This window comes from Dendrobates tinctorius, unplaced genomic scaffold (assembly GCF_039654945.1).
Source record: "Dendrobates tinctorius isolate UK_male_01 unplaced genomic scaffold, ASM3965494v1 ptg000157l, whole genome shotgun sequence".
Classification (NCBI taxonomy): Eukaryota; Metazoa; Chordata; class Amphibia; order Anura; family Dendrobatidae; genus Dendrobates; species Dendrobates tinctorius.
This window is the reverse complement of record NW_027361824.1, coordinates 6,555,394-6,574,833: the sequence shown is the minus strand read 5'-3', so window position 1 is coordinate 6,574,833 and position 19,440 is coordinate 6,555,394. Positions and strand designations below refer to the sequence as shown.

The following is a 19,440-nucleotide window of genomic DNA, read 5'->3' as shown; positions in this document are numbered from 1 at the left end:
GTTTATCTGGACACTGTGTGGCAGTGGTTACCTGGGCACTGTGTGGCAGTGGTTACCTGGGCACTGTGTGGCAGTGTTTATCTGGGCACGGTGTGGCAGTGTTTATCTGGACACTGTGTGGCAGTGTTTATCTGGACACTGTGTGGCAGTGGTTACCTGGGCACTGTGTGGCAGTGGTTACCTGGGCACTGTGTGGCAGTGTTTATCTGGGCACGGTGTGGCAGTGTTTATCTGGACACTGTGTGGCAGTGTTTATCTGGACACTGTGTGGCAGTGTTTATCTGGGCACTGTGTGGCAGTGTTTATCTGGGCACTGTGTGGCAGTGGTTACCTGGGCACTGTGTGGCAGTGTTTATCTGGACACTGTGTGGCAGTGTTTATCTGGGCACTGTGTGGCAGTGGTTACCTGGGCACTGTATGGCAGTGTTTATCTGGGCATCATGTGGCAGTGGTTACCTGGGCACTGTGTGGCAGTGGTTACCTGGGCACTGTGTGGCAGTGGTTACCTGGGCACTGTGTGGCAGTGGTTACCTGGGCACTGTGTGGCAGTGTTTATCTGGACACTGTGCGGCAGTGTTTATCTGGGCACTGTGTGGCAGTGTTTATCTGGGCACTGTGTGGCAGTGTTTATCTGGGCACTGTGTGGCAATGTTTATCTGGGCACTGTGTGGCAGTGTTTATCTGGGCACCGTGTGGCAGTTTTTATCTGGGCACCGTGTCGCAGTTTTTATCTGGGCACCGTGTCGCAGTTTTTATCTGGGCACCGTGTGGCAGTTTTTATCTGGGCACCGTGTGGCAGTTTTTATCTGGGCACCGTGTGGCAGTTTTTATCTGGGCACCGTGTGGCAGTGTTTATCTGGACACCGTGCGGCAGTGTTTATCTGGGCACTCTGTGGCAGTGTTTATCTGGACACTGTGTGGCAGTGTTTATCTGGGCACTGTGTGGCAGTGTTTATCTGGGCACTGTGTGGCAGTGGTTACCTGGGCACTGTGTGGCAGTGTTTATCTGGACACTGTGTGGCAGTGTTTATCTGGGCACTGTGTGGCAGTGGTTACCTGGGCACTGTATGGCAGTGTTTATCTGGGCATCATGTGGCAGTGGTTACCTGGGCACTGTATGGCAGTGGTTACCTGGGCACTGTGTGGCAGTGGTTACCTGGGCACTGTGTGGCAGTGGTTACCTGGGCACTGTGTGGCAGTGGTTACCTGGGCACTGTGTGGCAGTGTTTATCTGGGCACTGTGTGGCAGTGTTTATCTGGACACTGTGCGGCAGTTTTTATCTGGGCACTCTATGGCAGTGTTTATCTGGGCACTGTGTGGCAGTGTTTATCTGGGCACTGTGTGGCAATGTTTATCTGGGCACTGTGTGGCAGTGTTTATCTGGACACCGTGTGGCAGTTTTTATCTGGGCACTGTGTGGCAGTTTTTATCTGGGCACCGTGTGGCAGTTTTTATCTGGGCACTGTGTGGCAGTTTTTATCTGGGCACCGTGTGGCAGTGTTTATCTGGGCACCGTGTGGCAGTGTTTATCTGGGCACCGTGTGGCAGTGTTTATCTGGGCACCGTGTGGCAGTTTTTATCTGGGCACCGTGTGGCAGTGTTTATCTGGGCACCGTGTGGCAGTGTTTATCTGGGCACCGTGTGGCAGTGTTTATCTGGGCACTGTGTGGCAGTGTTTATCTGGGCACTGTGTGGCAGTTTTTATCTGGGCACCGTGTGGCAGTGTTTATCTGGGCACCGTGTGGCAGTTTTTATCTGGGCACTGTGTGGCAATGTTTATCTGGGCACTGCATAGCAAAGTTTATCTTGACATCGTCTGGTAGTGTTTTCCATAGCAATTTTTATCTGAGCAATGTATGGTAATATTTATTTTGACACCATACAGTGACCAAATAAATTTTGCTATACAGCGATCAGACAAACATTGCAATATGGTGTCTAGGTAAACATTGCCATACATCGCCCAGATAGATATTGCCATCCCATGCTCTGATAAACAGTGCCATATCGTTCTCAGATAATCACTGCCACAGAGAATCTAGATTAACACTACTATACAGTGTCAAGATAAACTTTGCCATGCAGTGACCAGATAAGCACTGCCACACAGTACATTTAGCTATACAGCGCTTATGTAATGTTACTCTAGACCCCTTTTGGCAATGTTTATCTGGGCACTGTATCACATTTGTTTATTTTTTATTATTAGTTTTTGTCATGGCATGTTGTGTTCAGTGGTTATATATATGAATTTTGTATGACTGTTTATGAAGCCAAAGACAATAATTGCTTCTTAGTCTGTCTATCTGGGCGTTATATGTGTACGGACCGGTACGATTCCATACACAGAACTCATACTAGAGAAAATAGGAGGAAAGAGGGGACACAAGTGGTAAAAAGTATCCTGACTGTCGGGCCGCTGAGCAGCATCGCGAACAAGCGCAACTGATCCATTCCTTCAAAGTCTGAAAGTTAGGAAAGAGACACACAGACTGAGAGCTCTTCTCTAACCCCGACCAGTCCTTTATATGGGTGCACACAGAAATATGGTTGCTAGTGAATCCCATTAGTGTTTATGACCCCCAAAGTGCCACTCGCACCATTTGATGCCCATCACACAGTATGACGCCCCCCAAACACACACATTATGCCAACAACCCCTCAACAGGCATTATGATGCCCACAATACCAAAAAAGCAATTGTAACAGACAGTCATCAAGAAGATAAGAAAAAGAGTGGCATTCGACATTCCGTAAATCAATCCTTTATTTCGGACACATTAAGAACCAGTAGCAGGAGGGCGCAGGTAACACTGTGGATGTTGATTGTTTTGGTAGTAGGACCCTTTGAAGCGTTAGTATAACGTGAAGCGATCGTCGTCCACAGTGTTACCTGCGTCCTCCTGCAACCGGTTATTAATGTGTCCGAAATAAAGGATTGATTATATGGGATGGTCAGTGGCACTCTCATCTTCATGAAGACTCTTACAGTATATGTATGCTACAATGGATGGACAATCGGTGCGATGACAGGCGCAGAGATATTAGAGGAATGGAGATGTCAGGTCTGGGGTTTGTCCAGAAGGGTCTGGAAAGAATTATCATAGAATGCAATAAAAAATGGCTAAATCTTCTGCCCTGGGCAGTAAATGCAGCTATGACCATGCCTCTAAATTTAGTAATTACCCCACCCATACCGAAGTCCTGGAAGGGACGTCATTGCCCAGATCACTACCTGTCAAACCAGTATGTCAAAATCCAGTGTGGGAAGTGAGGGATCCTATCCAGGAATCTATTGATACATTGTATCCAATGTGGGATCCTGTCCAGGAATTTATCAATACATTGCATCCAGTGTGGGATCCTGTCCAGGAATTTATCGATACATTGTATCCAGTGTGGGATCCTGTCCAGGAATTTAAGGATACATTGTATCCAGTGTGGGATCCTGTCCAGGAATCTATTGATACATTGTATCTAGTGTGGGATCCTGTCAGGGAATTTATCGATACATTGTATCTAGTGTGGGATCCTGTCCAGGAATTTATCGATACATTGTATCCAGTGTGGGATCCTGTCCAGGAATCTATTGATACATTGTATCCAGTGTGGGTTCCTGTCCAGGAAATTACTGATACATTGTATCCAGTGTGGGATTCTGTCCAGGAATCTATCGATACATTGTATCCAGTGTGGGATCCTGTCAATGAATTTATTGATACATTGTATCCAGTGTGGGATCCTGTCCAGGAATCTATTGATACATTGTATCCAGTGTGGGTTCCTGTCCAGGAGTTTACTGATACATTGTATCCAGTGTGGGATCCTGTCCAGGAATCTATTGATACATTGTATCCAGTGTGGGATCCTGTCCAGGAATTTATCGATACATTGTATCCAGTGTGGGATCCTTCCAAGAATTTATCAATACATTGTATCCAGTGTGGGATCCTGTCCAGGAATCTATTGATACATTACATCCAATGTGGGATCCTGTCCAGGAATTTATCGATACATTGTATCTAGTGTGGGATCCTGTGCAAGAATCTATTGATACATTGTATCCAGTGTGGGATCCTGTCCAGGAATTTATCGATACATTGTATCTAGTGTGGGATCTTGTGCAGGAATCTATTGATACATTGAATCCAGTGTGGGATGCTGTCCCGGAATCTATTGATACATTGTATCCAGTGTGGGATCCTGTCCAGGAATCTATTGATACATTGTATCCAGTGTGGGATGCTGTGCTGGAATCTATTGATACATTGTATCCAGTGTGGGATCCTGTCCAGGAATTTATCGATACATTGTATCTAGTGTGGGATCCTGTGCAGGAATCTATTGATACATTGAATCCAGTGTGGGATGCTGTCCCGGAATCTATTGATACATTGTATCCAGTGTGGGATCCTGTCCAGGAATCTATTGATACATTGTATCCAGTGTGGGATCCTGTCCAGGAATCTATTGATACATTGTATCCAGTGTGGGATCCTGTCCAGGAATCTATTGATACATTGTGTCCAGTGTGGGAGGTGCGGGATCCTGTCCAGGAATTTACTGATACATTGTATCCAGTGTGGGATCCTGTCCAGGAATTTATCGATACATTGTATCTAGTGTGGGATCCTGTCCAGGAATCTATTGATACATTGTATCCAGTGTGGGATCCTGTCCAGGAATTTATCGATACATTGTATCCAGTGTGGGATCCTTCCAAGAATTTATCAATACATTGTATCCAGTGTGGGATCCTGTCCAGGAATCTATTGATACATTACATCCAATGTGGGATCCTGTCCAGGAATTTATCGATACATTGTATCTAGTGTGGGATCCTGTGCAGGAATCTATTGATACATTGAATCCAGTGTGGGATGCTTTCCCGGAATCTATTGATACATTGTATCCAGTGTGGGATCCTGTCCAGGAATCTATTGATACATTGTATTCAGTGTGGGATCCTGTCCAGGAATCTATTGATACATTGTATCCAGTGTGGGATCCTGTCCAGGAATCTATTGATACATTGTATCCAGTGTGGGATCTTGTCCAGGAATTTATCGATACATTGTATCTAGTGTGGGATCCTGTCCAGGAATCTATTGATACATTACATCCAATGTGGGATCCTGTCCAGGAATTTATCGATACATTGTATCTAGTGTGGGATCCTGTGCAGGAATCTATTGATACATTGAATCCAGTGTGGGATGCTTTCCCGGAATCTATTGATACATTGTATCCAGTGTGGGATCCTGTCCAGGAATCTATTGATACATTGTATTCAGTGTGGGATCCTGTCCAGGAATCTATTGATACATTGTATCCAGTGTGGGATCCTGTCCAGGAATCTATTGATACATTGTATCCAGTGTGGGATCTTGTCCAGGAATTTATCGATACATTGTATCTAGTGTGGGATCCTGTCCAGGAATCTATTGATACAATGTATCCAGTGTGGGATCCTGTCCAGGAATTTATCGATACATTGTATCCAGTGTGGGATCCTGTCCAGGAATCTATTGATACATTGTATCCAGTGTGGGATCCTGTCCAGGAATCTATTGATACATTGTATCCAGTGTGGGATCCTGTCCAGGAATCTATTGATACATTGTATCAAGTGTGGGAGGTGCGGGATCCTGTCCAGGAATTTACTGATACATTGTATCCAGTGTGGGATCCTGTCCAGGAATTTACTGATACATTGTATCCAGTGTGGGATCCTGTCCAGGAATTTACTGATACATTGTATCCAGTGTGGGATCCTGTCCAGGAATTTACTGATACATTGTATCCAGTGTGGGATCCTGTCCAGGAATTTACTGATACATTGTATCCAGTGTGTGGCCTGTTCTGCAGCCCTGAGCTGTGAGCTTTTCTGGGCTCGGGGGTGAATGTGGCCGGTCTGGTTTACTTTGTGTTTAAAGGTCATAAAACATTTCTCTATAATACAGAGAGCAGGGACTGAAGCCGCAGATCTAGAGGAGACCGGTCCTGGGAGCACCTGGGGTGATGATATATGGACTCCGGGACAAGAGACGACAACTTGCATCAAGTAAGCACTGACTTTAGTATTGATCCAAACAAATAATAATGATAATAGTAATGGTCAGCGACCTGTGACCCCTCAGTGTGCGCCATCAGTGTCCTCCTTTATTATTGCTGCGTCTCTTATACTTTTCACTATGGGGCTGTTTTTATACACGTGTCCCGGTGATCTTCACTCAGCGTGGGCCATCAATGTCTTTCCAGCGAACAATTTCAGCACCATTTCTGCATCTTTTGGCAGGAAAAAAATGCAGGAGAAAAAATGAGCGTTTATGCAGCGTTTATGCCTGCTTTTTTTTCTGTGCGTTTTTGCAGCATTTTTTGGTGTTTTTCTGCCTTTTTTAATGCATATTTGCCAAATTTATGGTGCTTTTTTTCTGTGCGTTTTCGCAGCATTTTTGCCACGTTTTGGTGTTTTTCTGCCCTTTTTCATGCATTTTTGCCACATTTTGGGTGTTGTTTTTTTTCTGTGTGTTTTTGTTGGGTTTTTGACTGATTGGATTGAAGTCAACGGTGAGAAACGCAGAGAATCAACATCCTGCAGATTATTTTCTGCATCAAATCTGCAAGTCTAAAGATACTCTACGTGTGTGCGACACATAAGGTTCCTCATTCACTTTGCTGGCATCAGGATCATTTCAGGTTTATCTAGAAAATCTGCAAGGAAAAAAAACGCACCAAACCTGCAACGTGTGCACACCGACAAACTCTCCGGGTGTTAGAAGGGTAGAGGTCCCGGTATGATCACTGATCGCATACATCGGTTTTCAATGTTATTTCTCTGCTTTATATATTGATAAATAAAAAAACGAATACAACGATCAAAAAGTTGCCAATATTGCTGCACTTAATTATTAAGTTATTTTGTTCTTATGCTGGAAATTGCTGACACAAACCTGCCTCTCTGTAGTGTGCAGAAATACTTTTGGTGCGCACAGATGACCTGTGGCCAAAGCTGTCACCTAAACATCCCTCCTCAGCCCATTTGTATCGGCATGTAGGTCGCAGAAAGTTGAATACAATGATATCCTGGTATCTGCGACCTGATGACTTATTCTTGAGAAATGCACATTTTTCATAATATATAAATGAGCTGTTAAGATCGATGGGCAAGGCATAGATCTCAATGAGAATGGCTTTTGGAGCGCAGTATGTGAAATCTCTGCTTTCAATGCAATGGGACATTTGCTTAGAGTCTTCTCTGGAGGCATGAGCTTTACCCATCGCTCCAGACACTGCCGATCACCTGGTTTGGAACTACACCTGGTTGGAAGAATGTCTCAAGTGGGGTACCACAGGGCTCTGTCCTGGGCCCTGTATTGTTCAACATCTTTATCAACGATTTAGATGAAGGAATTGAGGGTAAACTGATTAAATTTGCTGATGACACAAAGCTAGGAGGGATAGCTAATACTAGAGAAGAGAGAGAGAGGATTCAAAAAGATATAAATAAACTGGAGAAGTGGGAAGCAACTAACAGAATGGTTTTTAACAGGGAAAAATGCAAAGTACTACATCTGGGCAATAAAAATGAAAAAAGCATATACAGAATGGGAGGAATAGGGCTAAGCAACAGCACATGTGAAAAAGACTTGGGTATACTAATAGATCACAGACTGAATATGAGTCAACAGTGTGATGCAGCAGCAAAAAAGGCAAATGCAATTCTAGGATGTATTAACAGAAGCATACAGTCTAGATCACGTGAAGTCATTATTTCCCTCCTCTTTGGTCAGACCTCATCTGGAATATTGTGTCCAGTTTTGGGCACCACATTTTAAAAAAGACATCAACAAACTGGAGCAAGTTCAGAAAAGAACGACCAGAATGGTGACCGGTCTGCAAACCCTGTCTTATGAGGAAAGGTTGCAGGATTTGGGAATGTTTAGTTTGCAAAAGAGAAGACTGAGAGGAGACTTAATAGCTGTCTACAAATATCTAAAGGGCTGTCACATTGTAGAAGGATCAACTTTATTCTCATTTGCACAAGGAAAGACTAGAAGCAATGGGATGAAACTGAATGGAAGGAGACACAGATTAGATATTAGAAAAAACTTTTTGACAGAGTGATCAATGAGTGGAACAGGCTGCCACGAGAGGTGGTGAGTTCTCCTTCAATGGAAGTCTTCAAACAGAGGCTGGACAGACATCTGACTGGGATGATTTAGCGAATCCTGCTTTGAGCAGGGGGTTGGACCAGATGGCCCAGGAGGTCCCTTCCAACTCTACCATTCTATGATTCTATGATTCTACAAGTTCCAGCATGCAGTCAGGGAGTCTGGAGAATTTACGGCGTGTTGGGATTTCTAGTTTCATTTCCATTGGGGGAGGTGCAGGTTGCAGACCTGTGCTCCAGTACAGACAGGAGGGGGTCACTTAATTAACTATGTCCCATTCTCAGATTAACAATTGCCATTTTGTAAATCTATTCATATAATTGCCTTGCAATGTTTCATTTCCTGTTCTGTCAAGATGTCACCGTATCCCAGAATTTCAAGAGGAGGAAGTTCACCGACCGCCATATTGGGACACCCAAGTGATGGGTGTCTCAGTATGGAAACTGCTGCTGGTACCAACCTATTGCGCTTACCACCAGCTGGATTGTCCGCAGCAATTCCGCAACTCCCCGCCGCGGATTTCGCATGCGTTTTCCAGCAAAACACAAGCGTTTTTAGCTTGCAGAATGCTAGCACTTTTCCAAGCGATTTGAAGCATCGCTTGGAAAAGTGATTGACAGGTTGGTCACACACAGCACAGCGCCTGACAAGTGTGAGCAGCTTTTTACTATTGATGCCGCCTATGCAGCGTCAGTAGTAAAAGATAAAATGCTAAAAATAATTTAAAAAAAATAAAAAATAAGGATATACTCCCCTTCTGACGGCCCCCGGAGTCCTCCCACTCCTCATTGGCGCAGGCGGCATCTTCTGTTCCCAGGGATGCATTGCGACAATGACCTCTGATGACGTCACGCTCGCGGGACCGCTTTGTCATCAGAGGTCATTCTTGCAATGCATCCCTGGGAACGGAAGATGCCACCAGCGCCAATGAGGAGCGGGAGGACTCCGGGGGCCGACAGAAGGTGAGTATATCCCTATGTTTTATTTTAATTCTATTTTTAACAGGGATATGGTGCCCAGGGCATGGAGTCTCCTCTCCTCCGGACCCTGGGTATCATCCGCTCATGAAGTGCTCACTTGACGCATAGTGGGCACAGCCACATGCGTAAAGTGAGCGTTTCAATGTAATCCTATGGCGGCGGAATCACAGCTATTCCGCAGAATTAATGGACATGCTTTGGATTTTATCGCTATGGGATTCCGCAGCGGAAAAATCCGCAGCATTGGCACAGCAACTGCGGAATCCCAGAGGATTGCATGGGAATGCGTTTTTTATGAGTTTTTAAGCGTTTCCGCAGCAGCAAAAACGCGGTGGAAACGCATAGAAAACGCATCGTGGGCACACAGCCTCAAGGAGTTTTCCCACGATCGAAAGTTCATTTTAAAAATTGTCTGTGTCTGACCATGTACGCAGCATACCACAGCTCCTGGGCAGGGGAGGAAGCAAAAACAATACTGACATTACAGCAGGGGATCGCAGAGGATACATTTTGTGATGTAAAGTATTTCACTGACTGTTTTTAAACAATATTTTACCTCTCAAAATGTATCCTCTGCGATCTCCTGCTGTAATGTCAGTATTGTCTTTTGCTTCCTCCCCTGCCCAGGAGCTGTGGTGTGTTCTGTACACAGTCAGACACAGGGGTGAGAAAGACAGAGCACAGGGGGGAGACAGCTCAAATGGGACAGCACATGAGGGGAGAACACAGCACAGGAAGGAGAGAGACAGCAGACAAGGGGGATAGCACAAGGGGGAAGACAGGTCAAAGAAGAGAGCACAGACGGGAGAAGTCAGCACATGGGGAAAGAGAGAGTGGATAGGTGGGTGAGCACATGGGGGGGAGAGATTCTCAACGCCACAACACCTGCCCCCATCGTGACATTACCGCCCTCCCGATGCGATAGCATCCGGCCTCCATCTAGTAACTTTATATTTCTTCAACAAAATCCACCAATTTCTTAACATGTCATTTTAAAAATTCAGTAATTTAAATTTGTCTTTTCTTTTAATCATGTGGTCTCGTCCTCCGGTTCCTGGAATCTCAGTTCAGATTGTAAAAAAAAGAGCGTTACAAAACGTTTGTTGTCACTGATAAAGATAAATAGGAGAAAGGTTTGTGATAAGATAACAAAGCAAAGAATGCAAGTAATATACCACAGCTGTAAAGGGGGCTGTACACATAGCGATCTCGCTACATGTGACACCTCCGACCGGCTCCCCCGCTGGATATCGCTGATCGCGCGAGATCCTCCACGTCCATTTCTCGTCGTCGGCTTCCTGCTGGCGCCGACGAGCGAGCTATGGATGCGGGCGGAAGACGGCGGTCATCGCTTCGTCTGAAAGGTAAGTACGACCGCCGTGCATCGCTACATCGCTGGTGAGATCTGCCTGTGTAGCAGCTCACTATCCACCATTTAGCAATGCACCAGCGATCCTGACCGGGTCATATCGTGCAGGGACGCAGACCTACTCACCGCCCTGACCATGGCATCTTCCTCATTCTCTGCTTCTTCCTCCCTGCCTCCCATGCAGGCTCCTGTATTCCCGTGTAACGTTTACCTTACCCTGAAGCCGCGTCGGCATTACCTGAACTCCGAAAGCGCACCTGTCTGAACACGCCCTGAATACATCCATAGCTGTAACTCTGAATCCGGTCCGTGTCAGCATACCTGCCCCATTGCGGACAGCAGCTGCAATACCGGGGACTAACTAGGAGTAGAACCGCAACGTAAACCTAACTCCACCAACAGGAGCTACACTGAAAACTAAGAAGCCACTTAGCTACACCAGTTCCTAGGTAATACCGGCCTCGTCACATTAGAGCATGACAATATAGTAGTTAAATTCTTGTACATAGGAGCAGTATTATAGTAGTTATATTCTTGTACATAGGGGGCAGTATTATAGTAGTTATATTCTTGTACATAGGGGCAATTTTTATTATAAAACCCAAACATAAATACAATTATAATAAAACAAAAATCATCCAGTATTACAAAACACAAACCACTTAGGTAATATATACACAGCACTAATAATCAGATCATATTCATCAATAAATTAAAGTGTCCACACCTGAGGATGGAAAAAAAAAGTTAGAGGGAAAAAAAACACAAAAAAAAAAACACAAAAAAAAAAACAAAAAAACATTATCATATTTTCTAACTGAATTTTACGTTTCTCCATAACGTTATGTTTCTTGGACTCCTTCCAACTTCTAGTGATTTTATCCACCGGAGTTCTGACATAACCTGATTGGCGGCAGCGGTGTGATCGAACGGCTCATTGTGCAGTGACACCCGGGTTCTCATGTGCCAGTGATAGTATTTGATGACACTGATTATAATGTACATTGTCTCTCTGTTGATGTTACTAACAGTGGAGGGGACACCATAGATTATGTCAGGATACTTTAGAGTCCGCAGTCTGGGGATTTTTAGATTATCTGACACTTCCTCCCAGATCTTCCTCCCTCCCCAGCAATCACATATAAAGTGCTCCATAGTTTCCTCCTGCTGACAACCAAGGGGACAATTCCGATCAGAGACACACAGATGTTTCAGGTTCCCTCTGACAAAGAGCCGACTATGCAGTGAAAGCCAAGTGACATCAAACAGTTTAGGAGGAAGCCGTTTCCCGTTTAGGAACCTAAGGCTTTCCTGCAGGGTGGTGGTGACACAATCTCTCAGGGCCAGTGGAGAGTAGAAGAAAGTCCTACATACACGAGCATACAGGTCTCTTCTCGTACTGCTCTCAATGTAAGACCTCTCCAGTCCCCACCTCCTAACACACTTCAGACCATAGTCCAGATACTGGGGGAGGTGGTCACCTGTCCATCTCCTCCTCTTGAGACTGCCGCCTCGCACCCAAGATTCTGCAAAAGGCAATATCCAGTACCTGATACTATTTACCCACAGGGAGCTACTGTTTGAGTCCATGTTCCCAAAATTCACCTTTAGAAACAAGGAGTCAAAGAAAACCCTTGGATTCAACATATCCAGCCCACCCTCTCTCCGCCGTAGGTATGTTATTCCCCTCTTTATCAGGTTCATCCTATTCCCCCACAAGAGCTGGAAGAACAGGCTGAAGAGCCTCGCTGAGAAAGATTCTGGTAAAGGGAAAATGACAGAGACATACAAGAAAACGGGGACCAGGTAAGTCTTCAACATTGTGACCCTTTCTCTGTAGGTCAGCCTCCAGTTCTTCCATCGTTGAACCTTTGCATTTCCGGTTTCCAATTTCTCCTCCCAATTTAGCGTGGCATTATCATCCCTCCCAAATTTAACCCCTAGGATCTTAATATGGGTGGAGGCTTTGGAAAACTGCGGCAGATCAAAGCTGGGCTCAGTATCTAATGTCCACAGAGCTTGACTCTTTTCAAGGTTGACCAGAGACCCGGAGGCCTCTGAGTAGCTTCTGATGGACGCAGATAACATCTGCACCTCACGAGGATTGGAGATCACCAGCGTCACATCGTCCGCATAGGCAACAACATTCAGAGGCGGGCAGTGGGGGACCGGCACCCCCTGAAAATCGCACTCCTGCAGTGACCTCAGAAACGGGTCTAGGGCAAAAACATACAGGAGCGGACTCATTGCGCAACCCTGTCTCACCCCCGCCCCAACTCCAAAAGTGTCACCCTGCCAACCATTAATCAGAGGAAAGCTCACCGCCTCTCTGTACAACGTCTTCACCCAATCCACAAATTGTCCCGGAATACCGTACTTTGACAAAGTGGCCCACAGATAGTCATGATCAACCCTGTCAAAGGCTTTAGCCTGGTCCAGACTAACAACATATCTCCCACACCGCAGAGCTTTACATCTCTCAAACATCTCTCGTATCGAGATGACTGCTCCAGAGATGTTCCGCCCTTTTACTGTGCCAAACTGAGAGCCTGCCAACAGTGCCGGGGACAAACAGACTAATCTAGAAAATAGGATCTTTGCTAGAATCTTCCTGTCCACATTCAAGAGGGCAATCGGCCTCCAGTTCTTGATGTCACTCGGCTCTTTACCTTTAGACAGCAGAATTAACGAGGACACTCTCATGGATGGAGGCATCAGGTGATTTTCTAGACAATTTCTATACACATCCACGAGAATTGGAGCCAGGAGGTCTCTAAATTTCTTATAAAATTCTGCCGTTATACCATCTGGACCTGGTGCCTTCTTCAGATATAACTTATCAATAGCCTCCTTAACTTCTTCCACCGTTAATTCTGCTGTCAAAGGAGAAAAGTCCAGATCATTAGTATCAGGCGCTGGAGTTGCCTCCAAGAATTGAGCCATCTTATCTTTATCCAAAACTTTCCTCTGAAACAAGTCAGCATAGTAAGATCTCACCACCTCCAGGATACCCTCCCGTGAATCCTGCAATACACCCTGGGAGTCAATGAGACCCGTGACCATTTTTTTGGCCACCCTCTCCCTGCAATTCTCAAAGGGATCAGGGGCCCCTAAGGACCCATAATCCCGTTCAAGAACCAGGGAGGTATACCTGCTATACTGATACTGCTTTATCTCAGATTTCAGCCGGTCGATCTTCACTTTGTCATCCCCGCCCGCCGAATACAGTGACTCCAATTCTTTGCGCAGCTTTAGGTACTGGCTGTACTTATTCCTCCCTTTATTAACTGACAGTCTCTTTAAGAGGGATCTGATATCCTCCTTGACGTCCTCCCACCAGTCGGTCATGTTGTCATAGAAGTCAACCCTGTCTAGATGAAGCTGGATAAGGGAGTGAACACGGCTCTGAACATAGGCATCATCCAGGAGACTGGAATTAAGCTTCCACAACCCTCTACCAATGTCCGGACGGTTAGAGGAACCCAAAGAGAAGGACAAGGCGAGGTGATCAGAGTAAGGGACGACCTTCTCACTCAGGGCGCCGACAGCCTCAGTAGGACTGACAAAAGCAAAATCTATCCTACTGCTCCTGTTGGAACATGAATACGTGAATTTTGGCTGTCGCCCACCCTGTGTGAAAACGTCGGTCAGTCCTGCCTGCATTATAACGTTATGTAGGACCTTACCGTCCCTGGTCACTGCCCTGCCCGAGGAGCTGTCACCTGATGTCATTATGGCATTAAAGTCCCCCGCCATCACCACTGGAAGAGAAGTGAAGAGGTAAGGCTTGACGTCATTAAACAGCTGGATCCTGTCCGTCACTGTCTGTGGCCCATAGATGTTAATAAGCCGGAGTCGCCTCCCATGGACAGTGACTTCCAGGACCAGACATCTTCCCATGACCACCTCCGTCATCCTATGCACAGTCACATCATTGGTGTTAAACAGGACAGCGACCCCGGCGTAAGGCTCCACAGCCAGTGACCAGAAAGAAGGACCGGACCGCCATTCCCTCTCAGCCTCTCTCATAAGCCCCAGAGATGTCAGTCGTGTCTCCTGCAGGAAGATGACATCTGTGTCCAGATATTTGAGATGTTCATACACCGTGTGTCTAGTTCTCCTCAGCTTAATGCTATTCACATTGCTCGAGGTCACTGTCAATGAGAACCCCGCCATCACAACACAATATAGAAAGAGCAGAGTAATAGCCATCATCATGAGTCAGAGATGTTCTGTCCACCACTGGTGTCCATGTCAGACTCTACCTGAGGGTCTACAGATAAGGGCTTCCGCTTTGGTGGGGGATGGTCCTCTATGTCCCTGTCACACTCAGCATCAACTTTCCTCAACTCTTCCTCATAATCGTCACCATTGGAGTCAGATAAAACTCCATACTTGTTGGACACGACCATCACTCCTGCAGAATTCTGAACCTTCTTACTAGCACTCTGACCAGTGTCATATTCTGCCTCAGGTTTACGGGAGGATGTGTTCTTTTTCTTCCTTTTATTATTATTAATGTTCCAGTCATCAGATACAGACAGCGATGCTGAAGGGGGGGCTATCTGAGGCTGCTGGACCTGATGGACGACCTCCATGTTCCCCTCTGCACCCTGCTTCTCTGGTGCTGCCTGAGTGGACTCCTGGTGGGCATCTGAGCTGGTCAACATCTCTCCTGACATTAAACACTCCTCCTCATGTGTCCCTGCCACCACATCCTCATCCTCCTGAGCCTCTGCCCCTGCCATCACTAACTCATCAGGGAAGACTCTGCAGATGTTGTGCCAGGCATCTGGACAGTCCCTGTGAGGGTGGCCCATCTTACCACAGAGGTTGCACCTGACGTCCCGGCAGTCTGCAGCGACATGGCCGATTGCCCCACACAGACTGCACTTCACCACAGTACAGGCGTTAGCCAGATGACCTTTCCCACCACATTTGAAGCACTTTCTGGGTTGCCCGGGATAATAACACCTTCCCTTCTCCCTCCCAATGAAGAAGGAGTTGGGTAAGTGGGCAGTGATGTTATTACATTGCCGCAATTTTACCAAGACCCGCCACCCCATTGTCCAGATACCATCCTCATCTCTGACCTTGGTGAGTCCAGAGACGAGGTCACAGTGTCTCCGGAGCCACACCTCGATGTCCTGTGGAGGAACGGCCTCATTCCAGAAGGTGATATTCACTGTGACAGTGTCTGGCCTGGAGATAGGAACCAACACAAACTTATTCCAGCCCTCAGCATCTCTGAACTTGGGGTAATTGGCCCAGAATCTATCCAGGTCAGACATGAGCTTGAAGCTGACCTCGTAGCCCTGCCTGTCCTGAAGATTAGACACTGCCAGTATCTCATTTGCCACAAACCCCATCTGGCCGCAGAGCAGCTCTCTCACCACATACCTGCGTTGTGGCAGATCCTCCTTGGCACCTATGTATTTAAACCGCACCACATTAATGCGCTTGAATGTCTGGCCGGTGTACCTGGCGCTGGAAGTGAAGGATGGGGCGCCGCGGCTCCAGGCATTCCTGGGGGGCACCTGCCGGGTCACACTGGGCTGACTGACAGGGAGAGGGCCTGCAGGGGGGGATGTCACACCTTGTGGACTAGATGGCAAAGGGGGATAATCACACATATCATGCACATTATCATAAGCAGCATCATTATCATCAGACAGTGCGACGTCCAATACAGAATATGAAACCCCTCCAACCCCCGACCCCATGGGCACAGCATCCCCAGCCACAGTCTGTGCCTCAGCCTCAGCCTCGGCCTCATCAGCACAAACAGTCTCACAAACACTGTCCTGCTCCTGTGTGGGGCATTCTGGGACCTGTGGTGCCTCTGCTGGAGTCTGCAGTGTGTGCTCCTGTTCACACTCGGCTGCCTCATCAGCACAAATAGTCTCACATACACTGTCCTGCTCCTGTTTGGGGCATTCTGGGACCTGTGGTGCCTCTGCTGGAGTCTGAAGTGTATGCTCCTGTTCACACTGAGCTGCCTGCTGCTGCAGCTGTTTCCCCTCCTGGAAGCAGAAGCGGGCAGCCTGTAACACTGGCCGTGTCCGCTGCTGGGGGGTCCCGTCCTGAACATCAGGGGTCCTGGCCTCTACAGCACAGTCCTGCTTATAGGAGGCGAACCGCTCGCGGTTCCTGTAGGTCTCTGCCAGGGGCCCCATGCTCTCCAGCACAGACTCAGTGTCCTGCACAACACTCGCCAGCTGTACACCCAGTGTGTTCAGTCTCAGGTCATACGCCTCATTACTGGCAGGATTAGCGGTCTTTAGACTATAGATGAAGTCTACCTCCATTTGCAGCGCTTTTTTTTGCTGCTGTAACTCACCCAGTTTTCGGACAAGTCCCGGTATCTCATCCGCTAGCTGCAGCTCGGGTGCACGCGCCGGCTCCACAGGCTTAGTCTTGACCACGGGTACAGGGGTTTTGAATCCTGTCTTGTGCGGGTCCACCATAGATGGTTTTGTGGCCCCTTGGCTGGATGCAGGCTCCGCAGCAGGTTTATCGCTGCCACCTGACTGTGACCGTGTGCGTCCTGACCGCGCCATACTGCCATGCTGCTGTAGGTTCTCCTGCATTGTCTGCCTTTCCAAAGACGTCCGTCTCTGCCTGGAAGCAGCAGAGGTGATCTGCACAGCTGGGGCCGATCTCACCTGTGCACCTGGCAGGAGCTGCTTACTGACTGGGGAGCTACAAGACTTCACATTCTGCTGGTTTCCATCACTCACCAACACTTTTCCTTCTGGCTTCTTTGCTGGAACTGGAGAAGGTTTTCCTCCCAAAAGTTTACTCACAACTGTTTCTTTCTTCATAGAACTGCTGCAGCTTTGACTCGCTGCATTCACTGGACTCACAGCGGCTTTGGGATTAACATTCCCATTAGTAGAAGCCTGAGAGCCTAGTCCCAGTGTAGGCCGGGAAGCCTGGGCCTTGCCAGGGGAGCTTCCCCGCCCAGGGTGGCCACTCCCTGGGCTTGCTCCAGACATCAGGAGAACCACTGACACACAACCTCACAGCTAGGAGGCAGTATTATAGTAGTTATATTCCTGTACATAGGAGGCCGTATTATAGTAGTTATATTCTTGTACATAGGGGCAGTATTATAGTAGTTATATTCTTGTATATAGGGGCAGTATTATAGTAGTTATATTCTTGTACATAGGAGCAGTATTATAGTAGTTATATTCTTGTACATAGGGGCAGTATTATAGTAGTTATATTCTTGTACATAGGGGCAGTATTATAGTAGTTATACTCTTGTACATATGGGCAGTATTATAGTAGTTATATTCTTGTACATAGGAGCAGTATTATAGTAGTTATATTCTTGTATATAGGAGCAGTATTATAGTAGTTATATTCTTGTATATAGGAGCAGTATTATAGTAGTTATATTCTTGTACATAGTGGCAGTATTATAGTAGTTATATTCTTGTACATAGGAGCAGTATTATAGGAGTTATACTCTTGTACATAGGAGCAGTATTATAGTAGTTATATTCTTGTACATATGGGCAGTATTATAGTAGTTATATTCTTGTACATAGGGGGCAGTATTATAGTAGTTATATTCTTGTACATAGGGGCAGTATTATAGTAGTTATACTCTTGTACATATGGGCAGTATTATAGTAGTTATATTCTTGTATATAGGAGCAGTATTATAGTAGTTATATTCTTGTATATAGGAGCAGTATTATAGTAGTTATATTCTTGTACATAGTGGCAGTATTATAGTAGTTATATTCTTGTACATAGGAGCAGTATTATAGGAGTTATACTCTTGTACATAGGAGCAGTATTATAGTAGTTATATTCTTGTATATAGGAGCAGTATTATAGTAGTTATATTCTTGTACATAGGGGACAGTATTATAGTAGTTATATTCTTGTACATAGGAGCAGTATTATAGTAGTTATATTCTTCTACATAGGGGCAGTATTATAGTAGTTATATTCTTGTACATAGGGGCAGTATTATAGTAGTTATATTCTTGTACATAGGGAGCAGTATTATAGTAGATGTATTCTTGTACATAGGAGCAGTATTATAGTAGTTATATTCTTGTACATAGGAGCAGTATTATAGTAGTTATATTCTTGTACATAGGAGCAGTATTATAGTAGTTATATTCTTGTACATAGGGGCAGTATTATAGTAGTTATATTCTTGTACATAGGGGCAGTATTATAGTAGCTATATTCGTGTACATAGGAGCAGTATTATAGTAGTTATATTCTTGTACATAGGAGCAGTATTATAGTAGTTATATTCTTGTACATAGGGGGCAGTATTATAGTACTTATATTCTTGTACATAGGAGCAGTATTATAGTAGTTTTATTCTTGTACATAGGAGCAGTATTATAGTAGTTATATTCTTGAGCATAGGGACAGTATTATAGTAGTTATATTCTTGTACATAGGAGCAGTATTATAGTAGTTATATTCTTGTACATAGGAGCAGTATTATAGTAGTTATATTCTTGTACATAGGAGCAGTATTATAGTAGTTACAGTGGGGAAAAAAGTATTTAGTCAGTCAGCAATAGTGCAAGTTCCACCACTTAAAAAGATGAGAGGCGTCTGTAATTTACATCATAGGTAGACCTCAACTATGGGAGACAAACTGAGAAAAAAAAAATCCAGAAAATCACATTGTCTGTTTTTTTTTCATTTTATTTGCATATTATGGTGGAAAATAAGTATTTGGTCAGAAACAAAATTTCATCTCAATACTTTGTGATATATCCTTTGTTGGCAATGACAGAGGTCAAACGTTTTCTGTAAGTCTTCACAAGGTTGCCACACACTGTTGTTGGTATGTTGGCCCATTCCTCCATGCAGATCTCCTCTAGAGCAGTGATGTTTTTGGCTTTTCGCTTGGCAACACGGACTTTCAAC

General features: G+C 45.6%; 1 protein-coding gene across 5 annotated transcripts in view; it reads left to right on the top strand.

Moving 5' to 3' along the window:
• SLCO2B1 (solute carrier organic anion transporter family member 2B1) overlaps positions 1-19,440 on the top strand; it is a 196,513-nt gene that overhangs the window by 44,503 nt on the left and 132,570 nt on the right. For 3 of the 5 annotated variants that reach the window (XM_073548504.1, XM_073548500.1, XM_073548501.1), the window contains exon 2: positions 5,965-6,065. The exons of the other annotated variants lie outside the window; for them this stretch is intronic. The gene's annotated coding sequence lies outside the window, so the exon portion shown is untranslated. The remainder of the gene's footprint in view (positions 1-5,964; positions 6,066-19,440) is intronic. 5 annotated transcript variants of the gene reach the window in all.